The sequence below is a fragment of the Cuculus canorus genome, chromosome 7, assembly GCF_017976375.1.
Source record: "Cuculus canorus isolate bCucCan1 chromosome 7, bCucCan1.pri, whole genome shotgun sequence".
NCBI classification, from domain to species: domain Eukaryota; kingdom Metazoa; phylum Chordata; class Aves; order Cuculiformes; family Cuculidae; genus Cuculus; species Cuculus canorus.
In genome coordinates this window covers 27483871-27504370 of record NC_071407.1, presented here as the reverse complement: position 1 = coordinate 27504370, position 20500 = coordinate 27483871, and the positions used below count along the sequence as shown (strand labels likewise).

The window sequence follows — 20500 nt, the reverse complement described above, 5'->3', positions numbered from 1 at the left end:
TACTAAAAGCTGTGTTTAACCACCAACACATGGAAAAAGTTAACAAAATAGCTTTATTTCATTGCTTGTTTTGGTTTTCTGCACATAAAAGGTGTTTGCACAAATTTAAAATAAGTATCATCCAATAAATGATAGGGATAAAAAAACCAAACCAGCCACCCTGGGAAATTGTTCACAGACAAAGCTTTTGACTGCTTAAAAGGAACTTTATCAGTGGCAACGCTTAGCTTCCAACCAAGGAGCTGTTTACATAGTGGCTTAGCTGTTTAAACTTGCCCTTTAAGGATGTGTTAATGGAGTTTTCTGTTTTTTAATTAACAGCTTGTGCTAAAAAAAATGTGTAAGAAATCAGTCAGAGAGCTCTCCAGTGCAACACTCCGAAATGTGACAGAAGCTATGCTTTCTCCTGGCAAAGCCCCTTGGCGCGGGTGCAGAGATGCTGCTGGGGCAGAGCCCACTGCAGGAGGAGCCCACGGGGCTGCCAGCCCCCCGGGTCCTTGGCAGGGCTGGAGGCATTCCTGCTGCAGCTGTGCCTCTGGGCCATGCTGAGGGCACAGGTCCCACAGAACTGCGTCCTGCAGGGTACAGCTGAGCAGCAGGCAACCCATCCCAGCTCCTTGGGAACAGGCCGGCAACAGAGAAAGCGAGCGCAGAGCAAAGCAGCTTTGAATTGTGCAACAGTGGGGATTTGGGGCTCCCTAATTCATTCATGTGGTCTAACATTATTCGCTCATGTTTTGGAAGAGACGAGACGAGTCCCTAGACGTAACCCTACGGACAGACCGGCCTTCACAGCACCCGCCAGCGGGGTGCAGAGCTAAAGGTGGGCAGCACTCTCAGACTGGCTTTCATCACACACACACACACACGGGGTGGGACAGGATGGGAAGGTTCTACATATTTTTGCTGCAGAGGGAGCTGGCAGTTAGATCCTGCCACATATCTATAGCACGCCTTAACCACCAGCTGCTGAAACCGCCGGGTGAATGAATGATGGAGGAGGACTTGGGAGAGAAGTCTTAGTTGCATGTGCAGTGCCGTGGTGCTCCCATACTGCGGACAGGATATTCCTGCACCTTCAGATTCCCCTGGATCTACAGTGGTGCTGGGAGGACACCTCTGCCTGCAGAACAAATCAACTGTAAGGTTTCCAGAACTGTGTAAGTAAAACTCTTTCCCTTATCACTAACAAACCTCACCATCCATCATAGAACTTGCCAGAGAAAGGCACAAAAAAGAAAAAGTCTAAAAAGGCTCCAAAATGGATTAGAAAAATTAATGAAAATTAGGTTCATCGGTGACTGGCAAATGCAATGATACAGATGCAAACCGTGGCTCAGCATGGCACTAAATTACCACCTGCCAGAACATGGAATTTTAACCAGGGGAAGGTTCTTTGTCATCTTCATCTTTTTCTAGCCATTTCCTACAAGACCGGACCTTTTGTGCAACTCTGTGTGACTCTTCTTGTAGAGCAGTGTTTGCAAAGGCTGCGTGTCGAACTAACACATGACTTCAGCAGTGGCCTGTATCACTCAGGGGAACCTGCATCAGGCACGGAAGAAAAACAAATGTATTTTTAGTGCATTTAAATTCATCATATCAAGATCTGAAGCTGAAAATTGTGTGGGAGGTTATACACATACAGAAGACGGATATAGATATAATCCCTGTTACAGATTTAACCATCCCACCACTGTCAACAGTAGTATTAAACCACTGATAAAATCACAGAAATACACCTGCATGGTGCCCAAAAGGAAACATAAATAGCACCTAAATGTCCCCACCTGCCACCTCAATCAGGAACCAACACCACAATGTTTTCTGCAGAGTATTTTCGTAGAAAAAGTGATGGAGAGCTCTTGTCAAAGTTAATAGCTGTCTGTTCCCCAGGCTGCATCCCCTGGGGATCCAAATCTCTCAGGGCCTGTATCTCCAAGGAAGCAAAATGTCTCACACCTCCTGAATTGCAATGAGTTTGAGCCTTTAATCCCCTTAAGAGTTTGAAAACCTAGCTAATATGCATCTATGCACACACAGATACATGCCTAACTAACACAGCAACGTTCTGACAGAGAATTTTTTTCTGACAGAAAATTTGCTTGATCAAAGTCAATGCAGCACACGGAGGCGCAGGCTGATTTTTATGAATTTTCTCCATGGGAAGAGATGGAGGCAGGAGGGGGTATTCAAGAGAACCACATATTCTGTCCCAATAATTTTAGGAAGGGATGGATCCCCCTCTCTGTGTAGAAGAAACTTTCTATTTAAAGTATTTTTAGCATATCAGGCAGCAAGAAACACAGAAGAAGAGGGAAGAATACTTATTTGATCTGAACCAATTCCTTTCCCAGGGTGCTCTGTCCGTTTGCTCTTCAGCTGGAAAACAAATCTAGAAAGATCCAATATTTTCAGAACAAAAGTTCTGGTTTTGTGTTACTGATTAGCAATATCTATTAGTATTTGTTACATAACCTGAATTTTTATAAAAGAAGAGTTTGAATGTAGAAGGACGCGACAATATTTCAATGGTTATTTTGCAGACTTCGCTCCTTCTGTCTGCAGCTTGGATGTACTGGAGCAGCGTGGCTGTAACCGCTGTTTTGTGAAGCCCCCAGGAATGCTCCCAGGCTTCTCTTTTCTCACAGACCAAACCAAAACCAGAACCTTCCAGCGCACATGGGCCAGACACAGAACTAACCACACAGGCCCCTGCCAGCTCCTGCCTTCTTCTCTCTCTCCGAGTCTCTGAGAATCTTGGAAAGACCCGGGCTCCAACATATTACTTATCACAGCTCTAAACCCCAATTTAAGCACGAGGCAAGCAGTCTTAACCAGGCAGGGCTGAGAGGTGGGCTTCCACCAGTACTCCGAGCTGCCCTTTTCTTTTTTCCGTATCCCTGAATATGAGGCTCACAGGCCCCATCAAAACAGCTGTTCTTGAGCCCCATCCCGCAGCCCAGCTTAAAATGTAGGTCAGACTAGAACTGGCAACAGATGCCAACGCTGAACCAGCACACAAAATGCCACAAGTCCACAGCTCTGCACACCACGCAGCAATACAGTGGGAGGAGACCTGTTCACAGCCAGCAATGAGGAGAGTGTCCCTGTTCACTAGCATCCCTGCTAGCTCTCGCTGCCACCTGCGCTGGCAGCGTGAGCAGACAGGACAGAGACAGGGTTGGCACAGAGATAAATTACTCTTTCCACATTGTGGGTGGCCCTTCCACCGCAGGGCAATCACATTAGAGCTGCCTACCTGGGGAATGTCTGCTTGGCATGTAAATTTGACGTTTTCATGGGCTGCATTTTAATCAGGTTTTGGATGCTTACATGCATAAATAATTTTAAAAAAGAGAGAAAAATAAAATTAAAGAAATAACAGAGATTAAATTATCTTCCATTATCCTGCCTTGCTTTATATTAATGATGTATGGTCTTCAGATTTTACACCTGCTTCCATCTGAGTTAAAACCATCTCTGGACAGTATTGATAAGTAATGAAGCTCAAATTTCTAGTGTAACATCTCAGATAGTCTTTTTCTTAAGCTCATCCTCCAGTTCGGGGTGCATATAACATTAAGCCTTACCTTGGAGAGGAATATTCAGCATTTTTTTGTGTGTGTGCATATCTATGTGTAAATAAATAAACACAGAAAGCGCTGCACACTTTATATAAACCTCAACATGTGCAGAAAGAGTCCAAACTACACTCTGGCCTTCCATCTCTAACTCACATGCTAAGATGGGCTGTGGGAGCTACCACTGATACCTGGAGGCATTCCACATAGAGCAATTCACTCAACAGAGACAAAGGAGAGAAGCTGAGCCTCAGTTGTTATCAAGACCCTTCTCAAAACTCTCCCTATTCTCACATCATTGAGTTGACTAGGTCAGTTTTTGACCTTAAACATTTTAATCTTCTTTCTTTGGAAAATGTTTGTATTCCAGTAAAACCATATTCTGATTTAAAATATTTTCATTTTTTACATAAATATTGTGCTTATTATTCCACAGAGAAAGTGCAAATTTCAGGGGGAATGCAAATATGGATTACCTCCAGCCTTCCCAGGGAGAAAACCTCTCTTTTCCATTCTGCTGTAGTGACTCTTATTGGCAGAAGTCCCTGCTCCGGCCGTTTGTATGGAGCGTGTATGCTCTTTGCTGCAGCAGAAGCAGAGGATGATAGAGAGAAGAGGGTCGCTTTGTTGGGAATTAACCAGAAAGATCGTGGAAAGCACCTTCTCTGTTGCCCGTCTGATGAATCATACAATGGTTTGGGTTGGAAGGGACCTCAAACCCCATCCAGTTCCAACCCCACTGCCATGGGCAGGGACACCTTCCACTGGATCAGGCTGCACAGTCTGGATGCACCTGGTCAAGCACAGTTATGCATAACCCTCTGGCAGTGAGGGCAGCTGCACATGAGGAGCTGCAGAGACATCACACCAGTTTTCGTTCCACAGGCACACCACCCCAACCCAGACACCCAGGTCTCTCTTACCAGCACCGCACCCAGCTTTCCACAGGCCAAGAAAGCTTCATGTTCCCAGACTCTGATGAAGGATTTTTGAGCAAATTAGCAGAAAGAAAATAAGTTCTGGAAGAATCATAATTCTGCCCAAAACAGTTTTGGCATAGTCCTTTTGCTGAACACAGGATATGCACTCACATCTCTAGAATTACATAACATCTTCCCATCAGGTTTTAAATGTCTTTCAGGTTATTTTCTTGTAACCCATACACACTTGACATACAAAGCAATACAGATATAGCAAAAAACTTCTCCTGTTTTCCAAACGGGCAGTAAGGGTTTCTAAGAGAGCAGGTATGCAATCATATCCATACACAATCTCATACCTATGAAAAAGCACTTTATATCATGACCAAATCTGAGCATGAGAGCTTTTTAACAACATGAACCAAATCTGCAAGTCTATCTGCAACAAAAACATCTAAATGTGTTCACTCCCACTGCCGTGAACAGCCAGACGTAAGTCAGAAGTCTTTTTCCAGTAACAGCTAGCCAAGTGTTATTGTGACCTTCAAGAAGGAAACACACATTTTAAGACATCGTCATATCTTAATTCCTCTGGAGTTAAGGACATCAGAGCTGTCGTTCCCTCATGACAGCATTGTATACCGTTTAAGCATGCACAGACCAAGACCAAGTTTTGTATGGTCAGTATTTCATAAGACACAGAATAACATGACACTTCCCTGTCCCTAACTCCTTAAATGGCCTGATATCGTCGAGTCAGACCAGGAACTTCTCTTGCTTGAGGACTATTTTAAATGCCAAACTCTACTCTTATACCTAAACAAAGCCAGTTTTCATTCTCTGTAAGCCCTAGCATTTCTGTTAGGCAAAAACTGTGAGAAATGACTCACTGTACTGCACCAGGAACCAATAAAATTACCCAGACAGCAAAACAAACACACCAAGGTAATCACCCAGGAACAGGAAGCACCCAGGGCTCCTTAGGGCAAAGTGGCCTTAAGAACTGAATATCATAGAATCATAGAATAATTTGGGTTGGAAGGGACCTTAAAGATCACCCTGTTCCAACCCCAATGCCATGGGCAGGGACATCCCACTGGCTCAGGCTGCCCAAGGCCCCATCCAGCCTGGCCTTGAACACCTCCAGGGATGGGGCAGCCACAGCTTCCCTGGGCAACCTGTGCCAGCGTCTCACCACTCTCACAGCAAAGAAATTCCTCCTTATGTCGAGTCTAGATCTGCCCCTCTCCAGTTTATACCCATTCCCACTTGTCCTATCCTGACAAGCCTTTGTAAACAGTCCCTCTTTAGCTTTCTTGTAGCCCCCCTCAGGCATTGGAAGGTCGCTCCCTTCCAATCATTCTCTGTGATCAGCCAGCCCTGTTATTTTTGCACACCACAATACATTTAATGCCATGCTAAGGTTTTATATGTGGTAATGAACAAACCAGAGCTGTGGCGTTCTTGTCTCCAAAGACATTAAGAAACAATGGGAGAGCATTGTAAGGAGAGCAGACACCAAACATCTAGCAATTTTAGTACATCATAGAATGCTTTGGGTTGGAAGGAATCTTTACAGGTTATCCAATCCACATTTTTACAACGAGGGTGCACTCAATCTCACCGTCGATATCATTGATAAAGACTTCTCCTGACTGCCATGGCTTTTCAAATATCATAGAGAGTGGCTTGGACACCACATCGACCAGCTCCCTCAGGACTCTGGGATGCATCTCATCAGGTCCCATAGACTTACATATGTTCAGGTTCCTTAGGTGGTCACGAACCTGATTCTCCTCCACTGTGGGAGGCGGTTTACCTCCCTCATCACCATCTTGCTGTCCCATGACTCACGAGGGGTGAGGAGAGCAGTTATCAGTGAAGACCGAGGCAAAAAAGTTGTTAAGTACCTCAGTCTTCTCCTCATCTGTTGATACATGATCCCCATTTCCAGTCATCAGTGGAGGTACATTCTCTTTGATCTTCCTCTTATGATTGATGTACCTGTAAAAGCCCTTCTTGTTGGTCTTTACTTCCCCTGCCAAGTTCAGCTCCAGCTGCACCTTGGCCTTCCTGACTTCATCCCTACACAACCGGGCAGTGTCTCTATACAAGTCCCAGGCTCCCTGTCCCTGCTTGCACTGCCTGTGCAGTTCCCTCTTCTTTTTCAGTTTAACTAGCAGGTCTCGACTCAGCCACGCCGAGACTTTTGCTGCCTGACTTTCTACATACAGGGACTGAGCACTCTTGCATTTTATGGAAAGCTTCCTTAAATACTTTCCAGCACTGTTTCACTCCCTTATCTTGGAGGACAAAGTCCCAAGGGGTCCTACAGAGTAAATTCCCTGAAGAGCTGGAAGTCTGCTTTCCTGAAATTTAGTGTCCTGACTACACTCCTCACCTGTCCCATATCCCTCTGGACCTTGAGCTCCACCAGTGCATGATCACTGCAGCCCAGGCTGCCTCCAATCCTAATGTCACCTCTTTTTTTTTTTTTTTTTTTTTTTCTCCCCGTAAAAATTGTACATACAACTCAGAGTTGGGGTGTGAATAATGGATGAATCAAGATTTTATAGTGTACTTGGTGTGGCTGAGAAAAACAGCAAGACTTGTCAAGGCAGAACAAGGAAATGCCAGTGTTCTCCCCATAAATGTTCTGGCTGGCATGCATGCCACAGACATCACTGTATAGATCATAGAATCATAGACATTCTCCTTACAAGGTAGTAATAGAACTTGTAGAACCAGAGGATGTACAAAAATCAAACACGCTCCTTTTACTGCCATGTATAACCAAACTCAGCTGTTGAGTACAGCAATGGCATGAAGGCAAAGACTATAGGTGAACTAAAGCCCTTGCTGGAGATCAGCTGTAGACCACACCAGCATTTCAATCACGGAGACTGGCACAGCTCTGGATTTAGCTCAGATTAACGCGTGGCACCAGTTACAGGTGGGTCTTCCTATGACCTCTCCTATTGGGAATCCAGGCATGGGCCATTCTCAAAAGGGAATCGCACAACTCAGCAACTCTCAGACTGGACTATGTACCAAGGCACTTACCTTGTTGGGATCTGGGAGATCCAGCTGAATGAAATGTAATGAAAGGAAGTCAGAGTATCCAGGCAGCCTTACACCAAAGGAGCGTTGCCCCCTAACTTACAAAGCAAGGTATATTTCAATAAATATTCTGTATATAACCAGAGACCTAAATACTCAGCTTTGAAGTAACTTACCTCAAAAATGCTAGGGACTATACCTCTATTCCCACACACACTTTCCAGCAGCCATCTAAGCCTTTGCCCAGAGAGATTTCTGCAGTCAATAGTCTTGTACATACGTTGGTTCTCAAAATGAGTAGTTTAACCTGGCCAGAGCCCAGAGGTTGTCTCCTCGTGCCTACTAGCTCTATCTATAAGCACTGTGCTCCTACTGTCTCCTCCTACACCTTCAAGTACTTTATCTCAAAGTACTGTGCTTATTTGATTTTTTTAACAACCGTTTGTCAATAAAATAAATCAATAGAAGTACATATCAAGAATCACAACAATAGATACGAAGTTGAAGGAATGAATGAAATATCTGAGAACACATTTCCACATCTGGTAACTGAGATTACATGATCTGAAGGTATTGCAGTGAAGGCTGACATACAAATTAAATGACAGATAAATCCCTGCTCACACTGTGACTTTAAAATGACTATACAGTGCCATGAAACAGAAATACTCAAATCCTGTAACTGAAAATGTCCTTGGTAAAAAAATAGTGTCTGGAAACAGTAACTACAATGCAGCACCATTTTATAGCACATCTTTTTGAGAAGGTGCACTCCAGTCAGTCTCATGGACAGAAATTAACGGAGTCAAATTAAAGTAGTCCAGCACAAGGACAAAAACTTCAAGAAATTCAGTCAACAGAAGAATTTCTCTGAGATAAGATCCCACATAGTCAAAAAAAATTGGTGCGGGACCATCACACCAAGACAAAAAAAGATGACATTTCTAGTCAGTGAGAACACCCAGCGAGGAAAATTTGGCATCAAAACATAAAATCATATCTAGGAACAGAATAAAGCACTGGACAGAAAGCCGGGCAAAGAAATTGAGAGAAAGTTTTGTTCAAAAGATAGGAAAAGGTGCAAAGCACATCTTATAATAAAATTATGAAGAACAGTTTTACTTCACTGTTCAGACTTAAGGATCTGCTTTCAAAACTATTGAGTCTTGACTTAAATTGGTGGAAATCCAGGGGAGTTCCTTTCAAAGGCGGAGATTACAATGTTAAAGAACATAGTGCTTTGCTAGACATAACTTCAGCTCAGATTTTCTTTTAATCTCTCTTTTCAACAATCACTCATCTGAAGACTTTTGCAGAAGAAAGCAGCAGTTTTGGTATATCTTTAACTAAGTATAATGCTGAATTGTTTAACCTTGGTCCATTCAAACAACTTCAAGATAAGAGCCCAATGACAATTGCCATTGTTTATTGTCTCCCAAGTAAGGAAAAGTTAACAATTGGAAGCCAACGAATTGAGAAGAACACTTTAAGGAGGGACTCGCAGACACTCCTGCATTACCTCATCTCCATCAGAACCTTGTTTTCAACCATCTCACAGTTTCTCTGAAAGCATTTGTAAACAGACGGACTTCACATATTTTTTATATGAAAACATCTTTCTTCCCAGGCTTATTCATCTCTTGGGGAAAACTCTGGGATGCAAATAGGTTTTAGCCTTGCTCAGTGAAGATGCCATACAGCTGGCACTGACACAGGGCTCTGCAACATTGCAAATGGGATGCTTTGTCTCGAGAATCTCCTTAGCAAAGAGAGTTTTTTCCAGTGCACTTCAGTTCTGGGAACTGATTTGAAGAGTGTGCTACAGAGATTTGATTTTCAGAGACCAGGCAAGCTGCACTGGCTACAGTTTAGCTTAGTTGTGCCTCAGGAAAATGTCTTCCTCCTCCCCAAGTCTGGGATCAGTGACAATGACCAAACAACACCACAGAACCCTACAGAAATCCACTCTTCTTCACTGACCTAAGTTATAAGCGCCATCTTACCTGTCAGATGAGGGAAACCCTGCTGCTGTTTAGCTTTTGTACTTAGAGATCCTATTAGCTAGGATAGATTAATTGCTTTGACTGCACTACATTTACCATAAGTGCATGTGCACCTTAATATAGTTAAGAGACTGTACAACTGCCTCGTGGACAATCAGCCACAACCATCCATTGAACAGGCATATTTGTGTGCACTGAACTTTCAGATGCTTTGGCTTAAAAGCCTCCTGTATAAGGTTTGAATCATCCCCCATGAGTATCCATGATGCGCAGCCAGCTGGGACTGACTAGCCCTTGAACTAACATCCTGGATGCAGTTTAAGCCTTCGACAGAAACTGAGCTTAGTATGACAGCTTCTTGTGGTTACAGAGATTTTTGTGACCGTGTCATACTGCAGAAGACAGACGAGTGATGTTTAGTTTAGAATCTCTCATAGGCACATACCGACCTGATTTCTCCGATAATGCTTTCAGAGGCTGACCAGATGGCATTGTGAACATAAGGTGCTTATCCTACAGCAAATCTCTGGCCTTAACCACTCCCTTGTGGAGCATCAGCCTGAAAATGGGGAATTAAATCCCTCACACCTGAAGAAATTCACAATCAGCGCATCTGAAACATGCAAACAAAGGTTGGCACAAAGCTTGAATTATGATTTGGATAAATTCATATCCAGACACTGACCTTTTTTAACAGAGATTTCCACCACTGAGGCACTGAAAATAGAAGTAAATTCAGGAAATTCCTTCTGTGCTGACAGCCCTGCTCCAAGATCAAAAGAAAAAGCACACTAAGACAGTTAAGTGTTCAAAACCAATGCAGGTCAGCCAATGGCTGCTTTAAATCTTACAATACCAAAGGGCTACTGAGAATCAAAGACATATCTGGGCTGGAATCAACACTCTTGCTCGTGTCACTTAATGTAGAACCAGGGACCTCTTTTTGCTCCCTACCAGTAATTACAAAAATACTTGATGAGACGTAGCTGTGATGAAGACACCTGCTCACATCTAGTAAGAACTGGTTGATCTGAGGCAAAAAAAGACTGATGCCTAAGAGGGTTTGCCCCTCACCCTTCAACGTACAGGAGAAAGTAATCGCTAAGATTTGGACAAAATCTTCTCAGAACAAGCTTCAGCAAAAAGTGTATATGAACCCAATCTGCATTTGGCATCTGACGATACATTGCTAAAGTTCATGAGGGGATAGCTCGCAACAATGTCAGACAAAACAGGATCAGGCAAAACATCTCCAGACTTGATCCAATGAAGTCACCAGGAGTCTTCCACTAAGTTTAGGCAGGAGTTACCTTATAAGAATATATTAATCTACAACAGCAAGTATTTGTCCCTCTGCTTTAATGGTTTACCTGAGTTTATTATTTGAGATAATATTGTCCATGCAGGATTTTTTTTTCCTTGGTAAATGCGGTCCCAAGAAGTTGCCATTGTAGTTCATAATATGTATAAACAGACCTTTTTCAGAGTTAAAATCCTGGATTCTCCAACTATACCCAGGCGCTTCTGTCAGTTGTGGGCCACACAGTCTAGAGGGCTGAAAAGCTGACAGTGAAAGTCCACATTACAACTTTAGGGATCCTATTTTGCGTAAAGAACACAATTTCATTTCTTCTATTACCCACTTTTAAAGAAGAGATCCTGAAACTTGCCTCTACCCCAACATTCCTTGTCAGCAGGGATCATTTCTCCTGTGCTCCTGACAATTCATAGCCATAGTGCCAAATAAGACAGACTAATTTGGTGTTAGCTGGTGGTATTAGACTCTAAATATAAAGCGAGGAGCCACCTGGCTCACTTAGTTGACAAGGTTGATCCCGAATCCAACATCTGTTCTGGCAGGCATAGAGATACCACAGGAACATTTCTATTGGAACTTGAAGGCTGTGCAATTTTCATGCTTGACAGCCAAATGCACGCAAAAAACACAAGATACAAACAAATGCATTTGTCAGCTTGGATAAGCTAAATTTACTACTTTATGTAAGCATACAGCTTGTGTACTTTGAAAAGCCACTGAGCAAATATGTTTTCCTCAGGTAATGCCAAACAAACATACAGAGACACAAAAGGAAAACAAAAGGAAGAACAGATGCCTGTAAGTGAAGCCATAACCAGATGGCAGCGCGGTTCTACCACATGAGGAAAATGACCAGGTACATAAGAGACAACGACTGTTGAGGAATCACCTTCAGAGGCTGACACGTGACATCCCAATACCTCTAGACAGGGCAAAGAAGTGTGTTTGGGCAGTAGTCATAATCCATGCTGAAATATTCGAGGATACTTGCTTTAGTCTGTTCAGTAAAGAGCAGGGCCTCACATAAGTAATATTTTTAACTCAAGTAGCCCTCAAGTAGTCTGGGAAACTGAGTAAAACCAATCCAGTGCACTGGATGATGTCCTGCATCCCTCCAGAGACCCAGAGTGTCTCTCCAATTGTGCTAATTTTCTTCAGGGCTCAGGTGTTTGCTATCAGAGAGAACATCTTGCTTGAACGAGTATCAGAGAATGCGGAGCACACTGGTTGGAGGGTGTAGGGCAAAAGAAAAATCATATAGTATTTTTCAGATATAATAAAAGGGCTTAAGCTCATATTAGAGAACAGAATCTTCATACCTGTTAGAAATGTTTTATCAGAGCTCTAAACACACATGGCCATATTTCACAGAGTAAAACCCTGCTGCAAACACATTTCATACCAAAAGTGCTTTTTACATTTGCTTGTCATTTGTATTCTACAGATTCCTTCTGTGAGCTACAAAAGACAAAACAGAAATAAAATATGTTTGCCAGTGATCAGCAGCAGAACAATCAAACACAGCTTCTTCACCACCCTCCTGACTCAGATCTCATAAGAAGGACTTGCAGATCCTTTGTCCTTGATATAAAAATGCTATGCGTGGTCAGGTCTTCAAAAATAGGAAGCTGAGAGTCAGATCTATCCAATCTAAAAACCAATGAGAAAATAAGTAATAACAAGCACACAGAAGACCCAGAAATAGGTTCAATTGCTCAGTACAATAGAAACATTGCCAATAAGAGCACGGCCACACACAAGTCCTCATAAAGTTGATCTTTGGGAATTGCATTTGCCTATGTGGGTTGCAACAGGGCTCTGACTTTCCCCATTCAGCTCCTCCAAATTCTGAAGGGCACAGAGAACATTTCTAATACATGGAAAATTATGTTAAGAGAAAAAGCATTACTATGAGTACTGAGGGAAAAATTACTATTGGCAATCTGTTCTGCCCAACAGCAGAATGCCTTTCTACAACTCCTTGTATCCACTAGAAGAAAAACTGAACATCCATGTAATTCTGGTTTAAGGACTTGCCCCAGGCAGAAAAATAGGAGCATATGCAGAGGACAGTTAGGAAAGGTGAGGTGATTCATGAGTGAAGACCCCAATCACTACCAAGGATGTCAGCACAGGGTGCTTCAGTTTCTCTGTTATTCAACCCTTTGGTGTTATTCTTAGCATTTATTTCAAGCTCCAGTAGGTTCTATTTAAAGGTGATCACACGACTCAGGTGTTTTAGAAGAACAGCTGCTTTCTGCCTTCAGGAGGAAGAGATTTAACCCAATTAGCTTTACCACCTTTGCAGTATGCTGTTTAATAACCACCTGATGAATTGTTCTAGGAAGTTAAAGAACAGTTCACTCTTAAAGGCAGATTTAAACCCCTAGAAGAGGTATTGAAAAGCTTACCACCGTACTTGAAACTCGTCCTTTATCACTATTCTAACAACCAGCTTATCTAATTTCTCAGCCCTTTCTAAATGATGAGCTCTTTCTCACTTGCTAGAAATCTACTTCCAAGTGCAAAGGCTGCAGGAAAAAAGATCATATGCTTAGCTACAAACAAAATCCTTTTGTCAATATAAAATAAATCATCCATAGAAAAGGTTAAACATGCATATATACTGATAACTAAAAACAATAACATCAGCCCTTTCCCCATTTTTAGGCAGTCCAAAAATGCAAGACAAAGTGATTCAGCCAGTTCTTCAGCCAGCTCTCCTTTTTCTCTTACTTGAGGAGCTAAATCCCTATTTGGTGCAGATGAATATGTGACTGACACACAGTCGGCTGGCAGTCAGGCAGCTTTGCCTGACTCTTTGGCTGCCAGGCCATTGTTAAAAGATGAAGGAGCCTGAACAAATAAAAAGCACCGACTGAAGTATTTTCCCCACCAAAAATAAAAGTAACATACACTTAAATCCTATCTGTGAAAGAAGGACCCTCAACCAAGAAAAGCACCCTGAAAAACACTGCAGGCAGATGCTTTTCAGTCTGCTCTCAGTTTCCTCATTTTAACCGTGGAAGGGGTCCAGGAGCCACGGGAGGGGCTGGCTGAGGACAAGGCTTGCAGTACTTCTTTACTTCGGTTGCAGTCATTTTGGAATGTACACCTGTAAAACAACGATAGAAAGGAGAGAAAATGGAGAGAGTTGTTTAATCTGGAATGTGGAGGATGGTACAAAACTTGAATACCTGAAGGTGAGCCATGTTTGTACGGGCAGGTTTAGATTATCTGAAAACAAAAAGGGGTGTGATGGCAATTACTTTTGTTTCTTCATTAGACTGCTGGAGACTACCCATTCCCAGCAGCCTTTTTTTCCTGTTCTGAGGGTGCAAAATCATTGAAAGCATGATTGCTGCTGCTGGAAGTTTCTACAGTCAGATGAAGGTCTTTATAGACACAGGGGCTGTACTATTGTCTCTCCAGAGCTCCAGTCCCACCATCAACACGTAACGCAGTATCTTCTCATTACAATCATCACATAGGGCTGGAGAACCTCCCATATGGGAGCAGGTTGTGAGAGTTAGGCTTGTTCAGCCTGGAGAAGCCTCTGGAGAGACCTTATAGCAGCCTTCCAAGTACTTAGAGGGGGCTACAGGAAGGCTGGGGAGGGGCACTTTATCAAGGAGTGGAGTGACAGGGTGAGGAGGAAAGATTTTAAACTGAAAGAGGGGAGATTTAGGTTAGATAATAGCAAGAAATTTTTTCCTGTGAGTGTGGTGAGGCTCTGGCACAGGCTGCCCAGAGAAGCTGTGGATGCTCCATCCCTGGAGGTGCTCAAGACCAGGTTGGACGAGGCTTTGAGCAATGCAATCCAGTGGAGGGTGTCCCTGCTCATAGCAGGGGGTTGGAACTGGATGGGCTTTAAGGTCCCTTCCAATACAAACCATTCTATGACCCTATGTTTCACCAGCTTTCCTGGACAGAAGCCACAGGCTGAAATTGGCTTGAAACATTTGCTTTCTGGGACAGTAATTATTTCTGATGGAAGAACAATGGGCTAGGAAATCAGTGATTTTTGCTTCAAAAGTAGCAGCCAGTGTTGTTAAATTCCCTCCCTCATTCAGCCACACAGAGTTTGCCTCAGTGCGGGGCAACACTGCAAACCAGTCTGTGCTTTGCCTGCAGACCGCATAAAGCAAGTAACATTCCGCTGGAAAAGACAGCAACACAGAAGCATTATTCACCCAGAAATCTCATAACAATACAAAATGAATCCAACATCGTGCAGGTCCAGTCCAGAACCGCATATAAAACAAAACATTGTGTTTAGCTTTGGGCAGTTGCTGCGTTCGGCTGAAGTTTTACATCTGCCTCTCAGTAAGAGTCAAAAAGGATTCAGATCAAGCATTTCCACGTAAGCAGATTGGTAACTGCAGCAGGCAGGTGCAGCCTCTACAAAAGGAAATAAACAACTATCCCTGGCCTAGAAAAGTCTGGCAGCAGCTGAGGCCGGGAGATGGCTCCAGTAAGCTAGCTGGAGAGCTCGGAGAACCAGGCCAGAGTCTAACAGGGGACAAGCAAAAACAAGTATTATTTGGTCTGCGACAAAGGAAGGCATTTCAAATTCCTTTTGCAGGAGATCTTTGTGGTGAATGTTCAGGTTTTAATGGAGTGCTTCCTTTGTACTTCTTTCTCCCCCTCAGCATAGCACTTTCCATTTCTCCGTGAGACCAGTATCACTGTAGTCTACCTGTGGGAAGGAGTAGCCTGCTTTCAAAGGAACATTCTCTTTGGAAGCATTTATATCTCAGAGATTCCATGCCTGCTGCGTGAAAAACCCTGAAATGCCTGCTATTTTGTCAGATAGCAGAAGGTACCTCAGTTTGAAAAGTAATAGCTACGCTCACTGCATGGACTCTCAATACTCTGGAAAGCCTATAGCTCCAGCCAGGTAAGACGAATGATCTGCCTCTGGCCAAGAGAGACAAGAGCCACCTCTATGCGTTCAGCACTGCATTCCCCAATCCTTCTGGATGGGCTGGCAAACCCATTGCTGGGGATTGTTTATAGGTGAAGTCCTCAGTTCCACTACAGCTGCCAATTAAATAAGAAAGAAGTCCCAAGCAGCTACAAAGCCCTGACCTACAGCCATAACTCTGCAATGTGTTCACCACTTCTGATACCTTTGGGTCTCTGCCTATGAAGAAAACCCAAGATTCAACGCTGGGAGATGGGAGAGAAAGGAAAGGCACCAGCTAAAAGAGAACTGCAGGGAAACACAAGTATTTCCACCCAGGCTGCCTAAATACGAAAAGGAATAAAACATTTAAGGCACTTCCTCACCTGGAGTTAATTTACCTGGAACTTCAAATCAGTAATTTTATGATGAAAAAATTAGAAAAGGTTAAACAAGCAACTAGGAAATAGACTATTTTAGATCAAATTCTGTACCTTTAAAGTTTAATGAAAGTTATCAACTAGCCATTTGAATGAATTTAGAAACTTTAGGATTTAAAATGTCGTTATCCTGATGAGCACACCTAATCCTTTATCCTATACTGGTTCATGGTTTAGCTTTTATTACTGGGGTCTCTCTGAAACCAGGGCTACTACGGACATACAGAAAGAATCAAAATGAGTGTTTTCAGCTAGGGATGTTGCTGAATTACCATAGTAAGGATTTATGAAACTGGACAATATCGTTAACATGATCATATTGATACAGTAAAAGCACTGATATGATGGCAGAAATTCTAACAACTGCTTTTGAAAGCACTGCTTTCTTTTTTTTTTTCTCCTGCAGGAAATTTTCCTTTTGCTATCAAAGGCAGCTCTAACTAGGACTGAAAAAATCAATTTAATTCTTCCATTGTGCATCTGAACAAGAAGCTAAGTTAACTCCCAGCTGACTTACTCCTCTTTGCATTATCTTGTTCCAGAGTCAAGAAAATTGAGCTAGTTGCAGCCTTGGGCAGGTACAGAGGGTGTTTAAAGTAAACAAAAAGGTACACAGAAAGGGAATAGCGAGCTTTCAGCTGGAAACACTTGTATGTGATTACCAAGTCCACAGTTAGGCATCAGACACTCAGAAAACAAGGAAAGAAAAATAACCAGTGAAGATCAGTCTTCTGAAAGGACAATTGTACCATTTGAAACTCCCATCCGAAATGCAACTACTTTAAAAACCAACAAAATACTTTACCCTCACTGTAAAAGCTATGGTTTTCCCATATCATCCTTTAGAATAAATGCCCTCCAAAGACTACAGGGTGGCCCTGACCCTCCACTTGCTCTAGGCAGGGAACACATTTGGCTAGAAAAGGCTTCCAAGGACTCCAATGCAGGTATAATTTATTTGCAGTTGGCAGACACCTATATTTAGGACAAATTCCATCTCAAGTAATCTTGTTTCTGGTAGGGCAAAGGGTTCAAAATTTGAGTTAAAAATATGTTTGAATTTACAGAATCACACTTTGGTTGATGTCTCAAAACATAAATATGGATGCAGCCACGGATAAATTGTGACAGAACACAAGCAAAGCCACCATAAAACTTCACCTTTCAGCCTCTGTTCTTATCAGTGAACTACTGTGCTATAACACTACTCTTCATGCCCTCAAATCAAGAGTAAGACCTTCTACAAAGCAGGAACTGATATGAACACTTTATGCTCTGGTTAGACTAGATCATATTTCTTCTGGTTGTCTCACAGTGCAAGCATTAAACGGACTCTCTTCTACTCCTGTTTCTACCCAATCCTAATAGTCAATAAGTCGATTAAGAAAAAAGAACTTTTTCTCAGTGGTACAATGAAGATAATACTCACCCGCATGGAAAATTCTGGGATGTTTGTAGTTGGAAAACCCCTAGTGGTGTGATTTAGCTATAATTATTACTTAATTAATGTAAAGAAACTGTAAATCCTGTTACCTTTTTTGTGGGGTTTGGGCAGTTTTGAGCAGCAGACTTTTTTAACCTTCCGACCTAAGGGTGAAAAATAACACATTACCAGTGGAGAAACATACTGCAAACAGCTGTACGCGTACACCAAATGGGTTAAAATCCACAGACATTACATTACCATATTTATAGTTGAAATCCTCCAACAGAGATCTGTGAAACAAAGGATCATCATGACTGATTCTCACATCTGTACATGGCTTTGTCCCTAGCACAGAATAAGAATTAATTTGTTCTTTTCCATCATTACTAGCACATATGCCAGATACATTGAGAAGATTTTTACCCTGTGGAACGCCACATGTTGGCAGGCAATACAAGCTGCAAATTCTACCTATCTTAAACTAAGTAAAAGACTCTACACTCTTTTTATAGTTACATTACTTGATGAAAACTTATAAGATTAGTAAAAGGAAAAAAAAAAAGAGTACTTCTGCATCTGTATGCAGAGCAGTGCAGAATAAATTGCTTTGGACATGCAAAGCCATTTAATTACTCTCTCCATACTAGATCTAAATAACTGAGCTATCGATTGCACTTGCCACATATGAGCTGCACACATTAAAGGGAGAAAAAATGGAACAAAAAAGACAGAGGTAGATGATCTTTCATCAACAAATCTCACATAAGCTCAGTGCTTCTGGACATTGCTGTGGCACAGTTCTACAGCCAAGACTAGCAATGGTGGTTGCTCTAACATCCAACAACTTTGAGGTGTCTTGTCACTATCGTTTCATTCTGATGTAACAGGTTTTACATAAGAAGGACATTCATCTTTCACACCATGTGCATCTACTTTCCCATCCATGTGTTCATGGACGAGGGAGTGTCTTTTACATGCTTCGTCCCCACCTTCTGTCCCACTGAATCACTGAACACCTAGGATGCGTGTTAAAAAGAAGCAATATTATTATAAGATCCCACGAGTATTCATTTGGGTTCTTTTTGGTGTTTCTGTCTCCTGTCCTTCCCAGGCAGACTTCTGCTATGCTCCTGACAGCACATCTGGATATTATCCAACTCCCTAGGCACTGTTTCTTAAGCTTCCCTCAAGGGGGCTGGGAAGCCTGAAAACTTAGAAGTAGAAAATGTAAAGGGAGCAGAAGGATACATTATGATGTCACGAATATTTATAAAAGTGATATATATATAGAAGTTACATATATGATGACATTACTCTAACATTCACTCCTCACTGCAGCTCTGGTGAACAGCTCTACCACTCCAAACAGACTCTGGTAAGTGAGAAAACTGGGCAGCTCATCTGACCAGTTTGAAAGATAGCTTCCACATTTTTTGTCCACGTTCATATTTAGACATCAAGTGACTCTTTACAAGGTTTCTAGAAAATATGAAACACTGTAAGTCTGCTGCTCCTGACCTTTGGACATTTAGTTTCTTTCCTTCTCCTTATCTTGTATTCTTTCTCTACATCTGGTGTAAAATAAACAGCATGTATCAATCATGGTGGGTCTCTGATAGTTACAATATCAAACATCAAACCTGAACATCTCTATAAGTATCTCTATAAGTTACGCCTTTCAATTTCAAAATTCACTAAACTGTGTCCCTGAAAACCCAGAATGACATCTCCAGAGATGTGGCTATAGACAGATGGAAAGCCCTCTGTTTCTAAGATTTAAAATGCTCTGTGAATTTGTGCACTTTAGAATACTGCAAATTGGTAATAGGGTGCCACAAGGCAATGCAGTAATTAGAGTGTGGAATATCAGTGGAAAAAAAAAATAGTCAAGACTGAGTGAAGGTCAGAAGATCTACTTTCACCTACTTCACTATTCTATGAAAAACTTCTCATTTACTCCATTTCTGGTGACCTGAGTGTTTCATATTCTTTTTTCCCATAACAGTAGAAACTTTTTCCATTAATGTGTTTCGTACTGCTTAGAAAACACATTATTTTTATATTGGCAGATGGTTATGTACTGGAAAAATATAACAGGATTTTTTTCCAGAGTAGTAGGTTTCAGAACACACATTAAGGTAAAAATTAATCAAGCAGTACTACATGCAACAGGCAGTAACAGAGAGGAAACACTATTGTACAAACCAAAGCATTGATATGCAAGCACATTCTGCAGTCTTAAGTCCTTTCCTAATTCATTCTTTCCTGTCCATTTGTCAAGCTCTGTTTTCTTTAATTAAAACTAACATAGAGAATAAGCAAAGAACAGGAAGAGAAAGGAGACAATTTGCCTTAGAATATACTGTACCTTCCACTGTAAAGACATTGAGACACAAAAGAAAGACAAAAAATAAGCCACATAGTGCCAGGAGCTTCATCCTTCCAACTAATCACAAGATGTCTTCAAGGAGGCTGAAGAAGCATTCTGGTCTGTCTCCAGTGCAACCGTACCTCTTTTTATAAGGTAGATCAAAAAGAACGCTGTGTTCAGAATGGGTGGAGATTTGGCCTTTGTATTGCATTTCAAGGGATGAAAAGAAGCAGCCCTTCCTGTTACAAGAAGCAGTTTACTCAACTTCAGGCAGCAGTTAGCTGCATTACAGAGCACTTTATCACCTAAAAAGGAGCACCTGGCTTTGAGCACTAGAGCATAGAGAGATGGTCCCACACAGAGCGTTTGTCCTGTGATTCACTTCCTAGGTGACCATACATACTCCTTTTTGTGCCTGGAAAGGCGGAGAGCACAGGTGAGATGAAACTGTGTGGACAGCGAAGAGGAACCG

General features: G+C 42.2%; 1 protein-coding gene and 1 long non-coding RNA gene across 6 annotated transcripts in view; both read right to left on the bottom strand.

The window, feature by feature from the left end:
- Positions 1-3060, bottom strand: part of CDHR1 (cadherin related family member 1) — a 49883-nt gene extending 46823 nt beyond the window's left edge. For 2 of the 5 annotated variants that reach the window (XR_008450657.1, XM_054071399.1), the window contains exon 1: positions 964-3060. The gene's annotated coding sequence lies outside the window, so the exon portion shown is untranslated. The remainder of the gene's footprint in view (positions 1-963) is intronic. The other 3 variants (XM_054071397.1, XM_054071398.1, XM_054071395.1) reach the window with 3 other exon arrangements.
- A 5184-nt stretch (positions 3061-8244) lies between these two features.
- LOC128852746 (uncharacterized) lies at positions 8245-20182 on the bottom strand. The gene is made up of 3 exons (XR_008450782.1): positions 20026-20182; positions 17765-17818; positions 8245-14000 (listed from the first exon to the last, which is right to left on the bottom strand). It is a non-coding gene; the product is annotated as an uncharacterized LOC128852746 (long non-coding RNA).
- Positions 20183-20500: the final 318 nt, after the last annotated feature.